Source organism: Protomyctophum parallelum (assembly GCF_964188405.1).
Source record: "Protomyctophum parallelum genome assembly, chromosome: 11".
Taxonomy (NCBI): domain Eukaryota; kingdom Metazoa; phylum Chordata; class Actinopteri; order Myctophiformes; family Myctophidae; genus Protomyctophum; species Protomyctophum parallelum.
Genome location: NC_139707.1, coordinates 542,764 through 555,092, shown reverse-complemented (window position 1 = coordinate 555,092; position 12,329 = coordinate 542,764). Strand labels below are relative to the sequence as shown.

Sequence of the window (12,329 nt, the reverse complement as noted above, 5' to 3'; positions counted from 1 at the left end):
CAGGGTTTATTTTAAACTTGCTACGTGCTCAGGTCAGAACTCACAATGTTTAATTGACAGCGTTGTGTGAGCTTGTAGATCGTCTATTTTCAGTATTATGCCCTTTTTTTATATTCTTACGCTGTGAGTTCTGTTTTAAATCTCAACAATGGATGAACTGTTGAAAAGGATTTCTGTTTAGGAAAAGTGTGACGGTTGAAAACCCCCAAAACACATTGAAACTCAGGCTTTTCTTATATTTAGATGTTTGTTTTAAAAATGTTTATGGTGCAAAATCACTGTATTTATTTATATCTTAATGTTGCATTTTTATAGTATCTAGAAAACTGATGCCTAATATTACAATTTCATTTTGTAAACATAATATTGGACACGAGAATTGTGTATTTATTAAATTTTTTTAAACATTTAAAACTGTTACTGTGTACAAAAGGTGCTCAAAGGGCCTCACGTTGGTTGGGGTCCATTTGTTGAGGAATATTTTGAAACTTAAATGTTTACATCAGTGTTATTAAATGATCAAGTTGTCATTTTGTATGAATGTTCTGTGTCCTGCACTTCCCCCATTATATTATTAAAGAACATTTCCTTTCCACAACAACATTATACATGACTTCATTTCTTTCTTTTAATTCCCAGCAGTCAGCTTGGATTTTCTTTTAACCTCAAAGCAAAGTTCTTTGTTCACCCAGGGAAGTGGAGCCACACCCTGCTCATAGAACATTTCATGGTAGGGGTTCAATGCCTTGCTCAAGGACACTTCAGCGGTGGTAATTTTAACGTGCCGGTCCGGGGATTCGAACTGGCGACCTTCCGGTATCAAGACCGCTCCGCAAACCGTTCGGCCAGCGCTGCCCAATCAACTCTTTGCTACTGGGGTTCCCTGTCTAGAATGAATATGGGTTCCCTGTATAGCCATAGATATATATGTCTATGGGTATAGTCATAATGTCTATGGGTATACCCATATATGGGTATTTCCAGGTACTTCCAGCTTCCCTGCGTTACCCTCACTTAAAACGCCGGGACAACGCTCCACACGTCCCAAACTCTTCTCCCTTCTGGCTCCAAAACTGTGGAATGCACTTCCCATTGCAGTCAGAACTGCAGCATCACTCCCAATCTTCCGCCGTAGTCTGAAAACCCACCTTTTCAGACTCCATCATGGCCCATAGCACTTACCCCACCCCCTTAGATAGCATTTCTGTAGACTTAGATAGCATTTGATACAGACTTATAGCATGTTATGTAGACAGCACTATAATTGCATTGTATGTAGTCATAGCACGTCATAGTACATATGTATAGCATAGTATAGTGTTGTGGCTGATAATAATTTACCAATAAATTACTCATGCCGGCAGGCTAAACCTGGGAGCTAAAACAAACTGTAATGACGCGCAATAAAACAATGATAAAATGATTCATATCCAATCAAGCTCAAAGTTTAAAACGTTTATATAGCTCAGTGCACAAAATATTACAATACAATAAATAAATATATATATGCAATAAATATGTGCAAAGAATCTAATAAATAACAATCAAACAGTGAGCAAACAAAACGTGAATGAATCAAACTAACAAAGTATATGTGCGGTCAACAAAGTGTATCCTCCCAGCTCACCCTGCCTCCAAGTTCAAACAGCCTTAGGGGCGAGCTGGTTCAGACACCCATATTTGTTGACTACCAAGGGCCACCCACAGACGCTCCCACCAATAACGGGACGTCAATGCGGTGCCCACACCCATCACCAACCAAGTGACAAAATACTGTAGCTAAGCATTCTTTGGCTCCTACATATAGTATTATATATGTATAGTTTCATAATATAGATATTCCACTGTTAGTTTCTTAGCTTACGCATGTTTCATGATAGCCTAAATGCTTTTTATGTGATGTATTCCCATGCTTTTTTGTTCTTGCTTAATGTAAATCGCTCTGGATTAAGAGCGTCTGCTAAATGCCTAAATTGTAATTGTAAATTGTATATGTCTATGGTAAAAGCCACTGCATTTACATTCCAGTATGGAACATTAGCGCCGCTCTGCGGATGAAATAATGTAAATTCTACCACAGACTATCTGAGCACTTAACACCTATAATAATAATAATAATAATAATAATAATAATAAATAGATTATAAGATTAATAGATTTCATTATATTTCACAGTATGTAGAATGGGTATATTTCACAGTATGTAGAATGGGTACATTTCATTATATTTCACAGCATGTAGAATGGGTACATTTCATTATATTTCACAGCATGTAGAATGGGTACATTTCATTGTATTTCACAGCATGTAGAATGGGTACATTTCATTATATTTCACAGCATGTAGAATGGGTACATTTCATTATATTTCACAGTATGTAGAATGGGTACATTTCATTATATTTCACAGTATGTAGAATGGGTACATTTCATTATATTTCACAGTATGTAGAATGGGTATATTTCAAAGTATGTAGAATGGGTACATTTCATTATATTTCACAGTATGTAGAATGGGTACATTTCAGTAGCTAAAGCTATTTTCGGAGCTCACATTTTATTTTGAAGAGAAAGCGGAAATGCAGCGTTTAACGTCAGAATTTTGACGAGTAGAACTTCCTCTTAATTTGAAAGCTTCCGGAAGTGCGTTCGCATAAATTGACTAAACATCGACTTGACGGACTGACTGACTGTAAAACACTGTTGTACGGAAGAAGTATAGTTCTACCTCTGTAAAACACTGTTGTACGGAAGAAGTATAGTTCTACCACTGTAAAACACTGTTGTACGGAAGAAGTATAGTTATACCACTGTAAAACACTGTTGTACGGAAGAAGTATAGTTATACCACTGTAAAACACTGTTGTACGGATGAAGTATAATTCTACCTCTGTCAGAAAATTCCACCACCACTTTCCCATGCATTCTGCAACATACGCAGCTCGAGGCACTATGTAGAATGGGTACATTTCATTATATTTCACAGTATGTAGAATGGGTACATTTCATTATATTTCACAGTATGTAGAATGGGTACATTTCATTGTATTTCACAGTATGTAGAATGGGTACATTTCATCATATTTCACAGTATGTAGAATGGGTACATTTCATTATATTTCACAGTATGTAGAATGGGTACATTTCATTATATTTCACAGTATGTAGAATGGGTACATTTCATTATATTTCACAGTATGTAGAATGGGTACATTTCATTGTATTTCACAGTATGTAGAATGGGTACATTTCATTGTATTTCACAGTATGTAGAATGGGTACATTTCATTGTATTTCACAGCATGTAGAATGGGTACATTTCATTGTATTTCACAGTATGTAGAATGGGTACATTTCATTGTATTTCACAGCATGTAGAATGGGTACATTTCATTGTATTTCACAGTATGTAGAATGGGTAGATTTCATTATATTTCACAGCATGTAGAATGGGTACATTTCATTATATTTCACAGTATGTAGAATGGGTACATTTCATTATATTTCACAGTATGTAGAATGGGTACATTTCATTATATTTCACAATATGTAGAATGGGTACATTTCATTATATTTTACAGTATGTAGAATGGGTACATTTCATTATATTTCACAGTATGTAGAATGGGTACATTTCATTATATTTCACAGTATGTAGAATGGGTACATTTCATTATATTTCAGACTTATAGCATGTTATGTAGACAGCACTATAATTGTATTGTATATAGTCATAGCACGCCATAGTACATATGTATAGCATAGTAGTGAATATGTATAGTTTATTATGTATAGTGTATGTATAGTTTCATCATATAGATATTCCACTGTTACCTTCTTAGCTTACGCATGTTTCATGATAGATGCTTTTATGTGATGTATTCCCATGCTTTTGTTCTTGCTTAAATGTAAGTCGCTCTGGATTAAGAGCGTCTGCTAAATGCCTAAATGTAAATTGTATTTCACAGTATGTAGAATGGGTACATTTCATTATATTTCACAGTATGTAGAATGGGTACATTTCATTATATTTCACAGTATGTAGAATGGGTACATTTCATTATTTTTCACAGTATGTAGAATGGGTACATTTCATTATATTTCACAGTATGTATAGAATGGGTACATTTCATTGTATTTCACAGTATGTAGAATGGGTACATTTCATTGTATTTCACAGTATGTAGAATGGGTACATTTCATTGTATTTCACAGTATGTAGAATGGGTACATTTCATTGTATTTCACAGTATGTAATATGGGTACATTTCATTATATTTCACAGCATGTAGAATGGGTACATTTCATTATATTTCACAGCATGTAGAATGGGTACATTTCATTATATTTCACAGTATGTAGAATGGGTACATTTCATTATATTTCACAGTATGTAGAATGGGTACATTTCATTATATTTCACAGCATGTAGAATGGGTACATTTCATTATATTTCACAGCATGTAGAATGGGTACATTTCATTGTATTTCACAGCATGTAGAATGGGTACATTTCATTGTATTTCACAGCATGTAGAATGGGTACATTTCATTGTATTTCACAGCATGTAGAATGGGTACATTTCATTATATTTCACAGCATGTAGAATGGGTACATTTCATTATATTTCACAGTATGTAGAATGGGTACATTTCATTATATTTCACAGTTTGTAGAATGGGTACATTTCATTATATTTCACAGTATGTAGAATGGGTACATTTCATTATATTTCACAGTATGTAGAATGGGTACATTTCATTATATTTCACAGTATGTAGAATGGGTACATTTCATTGTATTTCACAGTATGTAGAATGGGTACATTTCATTGTATTTCACAGTATGTAGAATGGGTACATTTCATTGTATTTCACAGTATGTAGAATGGGTACATTTCATTATATTTCACAGCATGTAGAATGGGTACATTTCATTATATTTCACAGTATGTAGAATGGGTACATTTCATTATATTTCACAGTATGTAGAATGGGTACATTTCATTATATTTCACAGCATGTAGAATGGGTACATTTCATTATATTTCACAGCATGTAGAATGGGTACATTTCATTATATTTCACAGTATGTAGAATGGGTACATTTCAATATATTTCACAGTATGTAGAATGGGTACATTTCATTATATTTCACAGTATGTAGAATGGGTACATTTCATTATATTTCACAGTATGTAGAATGGGTACATTTCATTATATTTCACAGTATGTAGAATGGGTACATTTCATTGTATTTCACAGTATGTAGAATGGGTACATTTCATTGTATTTCACAGTATGTAATATGGATACATTTCATTATATTTCACAGCATGTAGAATGGGTACATTTCATTATATTTCTGTATTTCACAGTATGTAGAATGGGTACATTTCATTATATTTCTGTATTTCACAGTATGTAGAATGGGTACATTTCATTATATTTCACAGCATGTAGAATGGGTACATTTCATTGTATTTCACAGTATGTAGAATGGGTACATTTCATTATATTTCACAGCATGTAGAATGGGTACATTTCATTGTATTTCTGTATTTCACAGTATGTAGAATGGGTACATTTCATTATATTTCACAGTATGTAGAATGGGTACATTTCATTATATTTCACAGTATGTAATATGGGTACATTTCATTATATTTCACAGCATGTAGAATGGGTACATTTCATTATATTTCACAGTATGTAGAATGGGTACATTTCATTATATTTCACAGTATGTAGAATGGGTACATTTCATTATATTTCACAGCATGTAGAATGGGTACATTTCATTATATTTCACAGTATGTAGAATGGGTACATTTCATTATATTTCACAGCATGTAGAATGGGTACATTTCATTGTATTTCTGTATTTCACAGTATGTAGACCCTAACCCTACTGTAAATTCTACAAACAGTTAATAAATATTTCAATCAATCAATCAATCAATCAAAGGTAAAAGGTAAAAAGGAAAAAAAAAAACATACTCTAGTCTATAAAGGGGGTGGGTGGGTCAGGGTCCAATTAGTTAAACAAATAGCAGATCTACAAACCCACAACGCGTTGCATCCGCGACGCCTTGTGGGCTTGTAGATCTGCTATTTTCGACACCGTCGACATACCACGTTTATTGTTAGGTGGTAGTAGTGCAGCTATAGGTTTGAAGAAGACCTTTCCCATTCTTTTCTCGCATGCTATAGTCTAGTTTCCTCCATAGTTTATAGGCTATTGTACTTTTACTCCACTACAATAATTGTAAACCTTTACTAAACTATTACTATTATACTATTACTATTGACTACTTCAGCCCTATATACATTACAAAATAGCCAATCTACAAGCTCACAATACTCGCATGTGAGCTTGTCATAGGGGGTCTTGTAGATCAGCTATTTCCACGGAGGATCTGGACAGTGTGCTGAGGGAGGATTTCTCAGTGCCCGAGGGTCTGAGTAACTGAATGTAATAGGGGTTGGGATGGGATCACAGTGGGTGGACAGTTAATATATATATATATATATATTTTTTTTTGTTTGTTTTGATATTCCAAGAAGTAGGATAAATACAGACACCAGCAGGTGGCGGTAATGCACAGTTATGTTTGCCAAACGCCAAATAAACCCCACAAGAAGAAGAAGAAGCTATTTCCACCCCTTACGTCATTATCAAGCGACAATCAGAAGAACAACAACAGAGCAGAAGAGAGACGTAGATAATAATATTATATTATTATATTATATTATTATGGAAGAGACTTTTAAAACTTTTGAATTCGTCATTGTCAAATATTGACAATATTGACACCCACGGTGTTTTTCTCATAATGGAAGACACCGTCACGCAAATATGCTTTTTATTAACGTTTTACTCTTTGTTAATGCAGCCCGTAGCCCCGCCCCTCTGGAACCCTCCATAAAGCTTTTCTGAAATGTGGATGTCAGAAACTTCAGTAGCATTGGGTTCTGCTTGGAGGGCTACCCGTAGCCTGCTGTTAAACGTCAGTGGAGACGAATATGATGAGCTTAAGAAAGAGAAGAAATTAATTAACTTTAAGATGAAACGGTAAGACAGCGGAGGATGAAATGCTGAAACAACACACAGACGCCGTTTTTCCAGGAGGGATCGACAAATGGTAATACTGTAACATAACTCACCCATTCTAACCCTATCTGTCCCTCACCCACCTGCAGACGACGTCCTCTGCCTTGAAAGGAGCCATGTGGTGGAGAGCATCTTCTTCCCCAGGTACTTACTGCAGAAAGACAAACAAGACCCTGTCCATGCATTTACAGTACCGATATATAATAAGCTTTTGGAATAGGACTCGGTATTAATGTGTACTTACTTACTTAGGCCCATCGCTCCCAGTGGAGCATAGGCCGTATTCATGTGTGCATTGTGTGAATATACCGTATATATTCTGTATATACATGTATTTTATTAATGTTTTTATTATAATGAAAGAGAAGAGCAGAGAATTATCCCTTCATTACACTCAGTGTGCTCTTTTGTGGTGTTGTGTGTGTGTGTGTGTGTGTGTTTCAGTGAGGGTAGCAACCTGACCCCAGCCCACCATTTCCCAGACTTCCGCTTCAAAACCTACGCTCCTGTGGCCTCCGCTATTTCAGAGAACTGTTCGGCATCAGACCGGATGACTATCTGGTGAGACTCTTTTTTCCAGTATACATACAGTAACCGCTTGAATTAAAGAGAATACATTCCTGAGAGTGATCATACAAAAGCTAAAGCTTAATGTTTGAACCCTGTACTCTCAGTAAAGTGGACCTAAGTTACAACTCTACTTGGACCGCTTTTTTTCTCTACACCAACGGGTGGTCTGAGAAGCTGAAACCCACTTTCACTTCCAGGGACAAATAAGGGAGTGGCCATAATCTATTGTGGTGGGTAACACTGCCATAGCTAGCTTGTGCGTAATTAACGGATAGTGGGTAGAGCCAAGGCATTGCCCGGCGTGTGAGATAGGACTCCCAAATCTCCTAAATAGCCGATCTACGTCTATTTTGGCCGAATGTTCCACTCGGAATAGGAATGCTGGGGTTCAAGTGGTTAAGGTTGGGTTGAGTTGCTTGGGTGCCTGTGGATGGAACCACATTTTCCAACCTCAACGGCACAGTGCAGTATGCCAGGGGTTCTCAACCCATGGCAAAAAAGACCGTTGAGAACCCCTGCAGTATGCAACCAGATGGGATGCACAGTGAAACTCCAAATGGCTTCATGTTTACACTCCCAGAGTTGAATTAACACTGAGGAGAGATGGTGGGATGAGAGGAAGAGGTGTGGGAAATCAAAATGGAGGAAGTCCAGGATAGTGGCTACCGGTAAACAGACCGTTTTTGACTGTCAGTCCAAAACGTTCATGTGCAAACTGAGAGATGGTGGCAGCCTGTCATATTTATACAGTGCACTGTATAAAGTAGGTCACGTTATTCCATCACCCAAAATCTATGCCCAATTTCAAATTGGCTTTTTTCCCCCCTTTTTTTAAAGATTTATTTAATGATAATGCAAACATTGTCATTCAAAGTTACAGAATCATGATTTTCTTTTTCTTTTTTTACATTTTTGTGACCAACTACTTCTGCATACTTTAGCTAAATGTATTCAAACTGTAAAATGTTCATATTTCAACGGATGTTATTGTAAATGTGGATATATTCAACTTTTTATTGAGTCTTTGTATTGGTGTATATCGAGGACATGCTTTTTCTAGTTCAATTATTGTCTTATGCCTCTTGTAAACAAGTGTAATGCTTTATGGTGTCGTCCACTCACAGTTAATAGTCTTTGTATTGAGTTGTGCTTGAAATGTACTGTAATTCTGCAAACTGTTAATACATACTTACACTACAAGAGTGTCATTTCAGAAAATATACAGAGCTTGATTCTGGTGCTCAAAGAGCCTTGATTGATTGATTGAAATATGTATTAACAGTTTGCAGAATGGGTACATTTCACTTGAAAGCACAACTCAATACAAAGACTGTTAACTGTGGACGATGCACTGATAAAGCATTATCACTGAGGATACGTCCCAGGTGCATCCATGCCATGTTTTTTTAGTTATAATTATTCTATTTATAGTGATAGTGACATATATGTGACAACCAGGTATAGTCTGGTGACCACTGGAGAGACGGGTGACAGCCGGAATGTAGACGGCTGGTTCTCCCAGTCCCGGCAGAGTAGTTCCGGAGCAACGTATTGTGTGGCCCTGGTTTTTCCCTAATGGGACTGAGCGAGGGTATAGCTACTGGGACGTAAGTCGGGGCTGGGTCACCTGAGTGAGGATGTCCGAGAGACCTGACTCACGTCTTGAAAATTATTTCACATATAATATATTTTAAACTACAATCTAATTAACTTTCACCAGACATCATGTCAAGCTTTCGTGTTTGGACGTGCTCCTGTTTCATAATGTCATATCTGACGAAGACCCATAAGGGGTCGAAACGTTGTCATCCTTTATTTAAATAAAATGGTTTTGACTACATCTTAACTTACGCCAAAATCAGAGCTCACCCGTTGAGATACAGTAAAACATTAGGCTATAAGGATAACAGTAAGTAAACAGTGCTCTTATTTTACTTTCCATAGACCAGAAGACAGAGCGCTTTGGCCACGTTCAGGTGTTTAGACACATATCTCGTGTTTACTGTTTATAGACGTCAAATGATCGGGTAACTTGAAGCAAACTCCACCTCCCGGAAGTTTTATTTAGCTGCCAGGGGTAGGTTGGCAACCCTTAGTATTGTATTTAGCTGTCAGTGGCAGGTCCTTAGTGTTGTATTTAGCTACCAGGGGCAGGTGGGCAACCCTTAGTGTTTTATTTAGCTGCCAGGGGCAGGTGGGCAACCCCTAGTGTTTTATTTAGCTGCCAGGGGCAGGTGGGCAAACCTTAGTGTTTTATTTAGCTGCCAGGGGCAGGTGGGCGACCCTTAGTGTTTTATTTAGCTGCCAGGGGGCAGGTGGGCAACCCTTAGTGTTTTATTTAGCTGCCAGGGGATTAATTTACCTGCCAGCAGAGCCGTAAGCCAACACAAAGTGACTTGATTAGCTGTAATTTCTCCCAAAAAGAGGCTAAAAGTCAGCTGTGGTCTACTACTATAACAGCTGATCTGTTTGGTCTGTGTGTGTCTGTTAGCATGCAGGTGGACGTGAAGCTGATAGACCTGGATGAAACCAGCTCCTCGCCACTCGCCCTACACACTTGCCCTCGATATGCGCGTTCACGCGAGGCTGCGCCATATTAAGTGTCGTCCGAAACCAAGCAGCCTTGAGTGGAAGTGGCTTATAAAGCCCTCAAGAGTGAGTCTGTGCCGATCTAGACTCGATTGCCTTGTGCAGCCCTGCTCTCTGTCCGCATGGAAACCGCCACCTACAAATGTAAGTACCACCACAAATGATAAATAAACTCCTCCTAAACAATCTTCATCTGATGCAGAATAGACAACGCTCTAACTGATGTTCACAAGGGCTCTTTATTTACCCCACTGTGAAAAGCTATAAATTAAACCATACAAACAAAACAACTTTTAACAATGATTTATAAACACCATGGATGTATATGACATGTCATTTTTGACAGTCATGCTGTATTTCCTTTTTCCATATTAATGAAATCCACATGTCACACAAACGTACACGATGCAATGCAATATAACTGTACAAACAAAATAACAGGTAACACAATTGCATGATGGTAACCATGGCAACGAATGGTGTCTGTTTCTGCACAAGGAGGGCGAGTGTATTTCCAAACTGTTTTTTATACCCAGGACCCTAATCAAGGGAACTTGATTCAGCTGGAGGGGCACTTCCTGACGAGGGAACCTCCCGAGAGCACTTCAAGTCAAGCGACTGGTTTCAGAAAGGGCCACGGGGAGAACATACAGTCTTCATCATGGCCCCTGAAGAGCCCTAGGAAGTCAGGAACCTGATGGATCAGAGTGCCCTGCTCACTACAGGTAAGATGCACGCTCGCACGCAACACACACACACACACACACGCGCACACACACACACACACACACACACACACACACACACACACACACACACACACACACACACACACACACACACACACACACACACACACACAGGAGATGTTTATTGTTTATACATTTTGAAAACTTTAAAAATGGCACATTCCGTAAATATGAAAATGTCTAGCAGGGGGAGTGTTTACTGGGTAGGTACCCTCACATGTTCTCCCCGTGTCCCCTAGGGTAGGTACCCTCACATGTTCTCCCCGTGTCCCCTAGGGTAGGTACCCTCACATGTTCTCCCCGTGTCCCCTAGGGTAGGTACCCTCACATGCTCTCCCCGTGTCCCCTAGGGTAGGTACCCTCGCATGTTCTCCCCGTGTCCCCTAGGGTAGGTACTGAAGTATATTTCCTACCATACAGAGGAGATTTGTGCACGGCAGACATGAGACGAGATGAAAGTTCCAAGATGTTTATTTCAAGAAGTACAGCTTACAGAGCATAGCATAATTAAGCTCACGCCAGCCAAGTGGCTCACGTCTCCACACACAAGGCTTGCGCCCCACTGACTGACCACTCATTGTATCCTGGTTAACCTATTTAAACAGTTGACATGGGTGTAGGGTGTCAGACTTTGGTTTGCATATTATTAGTGGCAAGTCTTTTGATCAACCAGTCTGTTCCTTCAGTTCAACCAACTCCTTTGTTACACAAATAGGCTAGCCACCGGCAGCTCCAGGATATATCACCCTAGAAGGCCGACACCCGGATGCTAATCCCCAAAAATAGGTCTACTGTCTGTAGGCTATGCAAGTTGCAAAAGGCAGAAGGACACAAGAGCATTGTCAATCACACAAGGAATGAAGTAGCCTATAATTATGGAATATATTCTTCATATCCCCCCTTGACCATCACAGATGGTCACCTAAAAATATGGAACCATAATTATCTTAGACCCCCCTTGACCCTCAGCTGAACAATACATTCAAGAAACCAAAAATAACAGCATTACAGTACAGAACTTCCCAAAAATGGTTTTCAAACAGACATCCATACATATATGAAAAATGGAAAAATGATTAGTACAGTTAACTGACATTTGAACAAGACATGCCGCTTTCCGCTCCTATTGTTACAAGAGCACTTTTTTGATATGCAATAACTACATGTTTTACTACTAAACTCTGCTACCCAATGTCAATACAATATCAGTTAAGTCACTTCCTCGGACGTTACCCTGACAGATCACCTGGTGATACTCGAAAGAATCCATTGATGCGCCAGAGTTTAACCATAATAACACATATCTC

At 38.2% G+C, this 12,329-nt stretch overlaps 1 long non-coding RNA gene across 2 annotated transcripts; it reads left to right on the top strand.

Annotated features, from left to right (window-relative positions):
- The first annotated feature begins 6,759 nt into the window (after positions 1-6,759).
- On the top strand, positions 6,760-10,400 carry LOC310866504. 2 transcript variants are annotated; one of them, XR_014569929.1, is made up of 4 exons: positions 6,760-7,145; positions 7,204-7,258; positions 7,559-7,675; positions 10,176-10,400. It is a non-coding gene; the product is annotated as an uncharacterized lncRNA (long non-coding RNA). The 2 variants fall into 2 exon arrangements; XR_014569930.1 differs by having other exon boundaries at positions 7,135-7,258.
- The last annotated feature ends 1,929 nt before the right edge of the window (positions 10,401-12,329 follow it).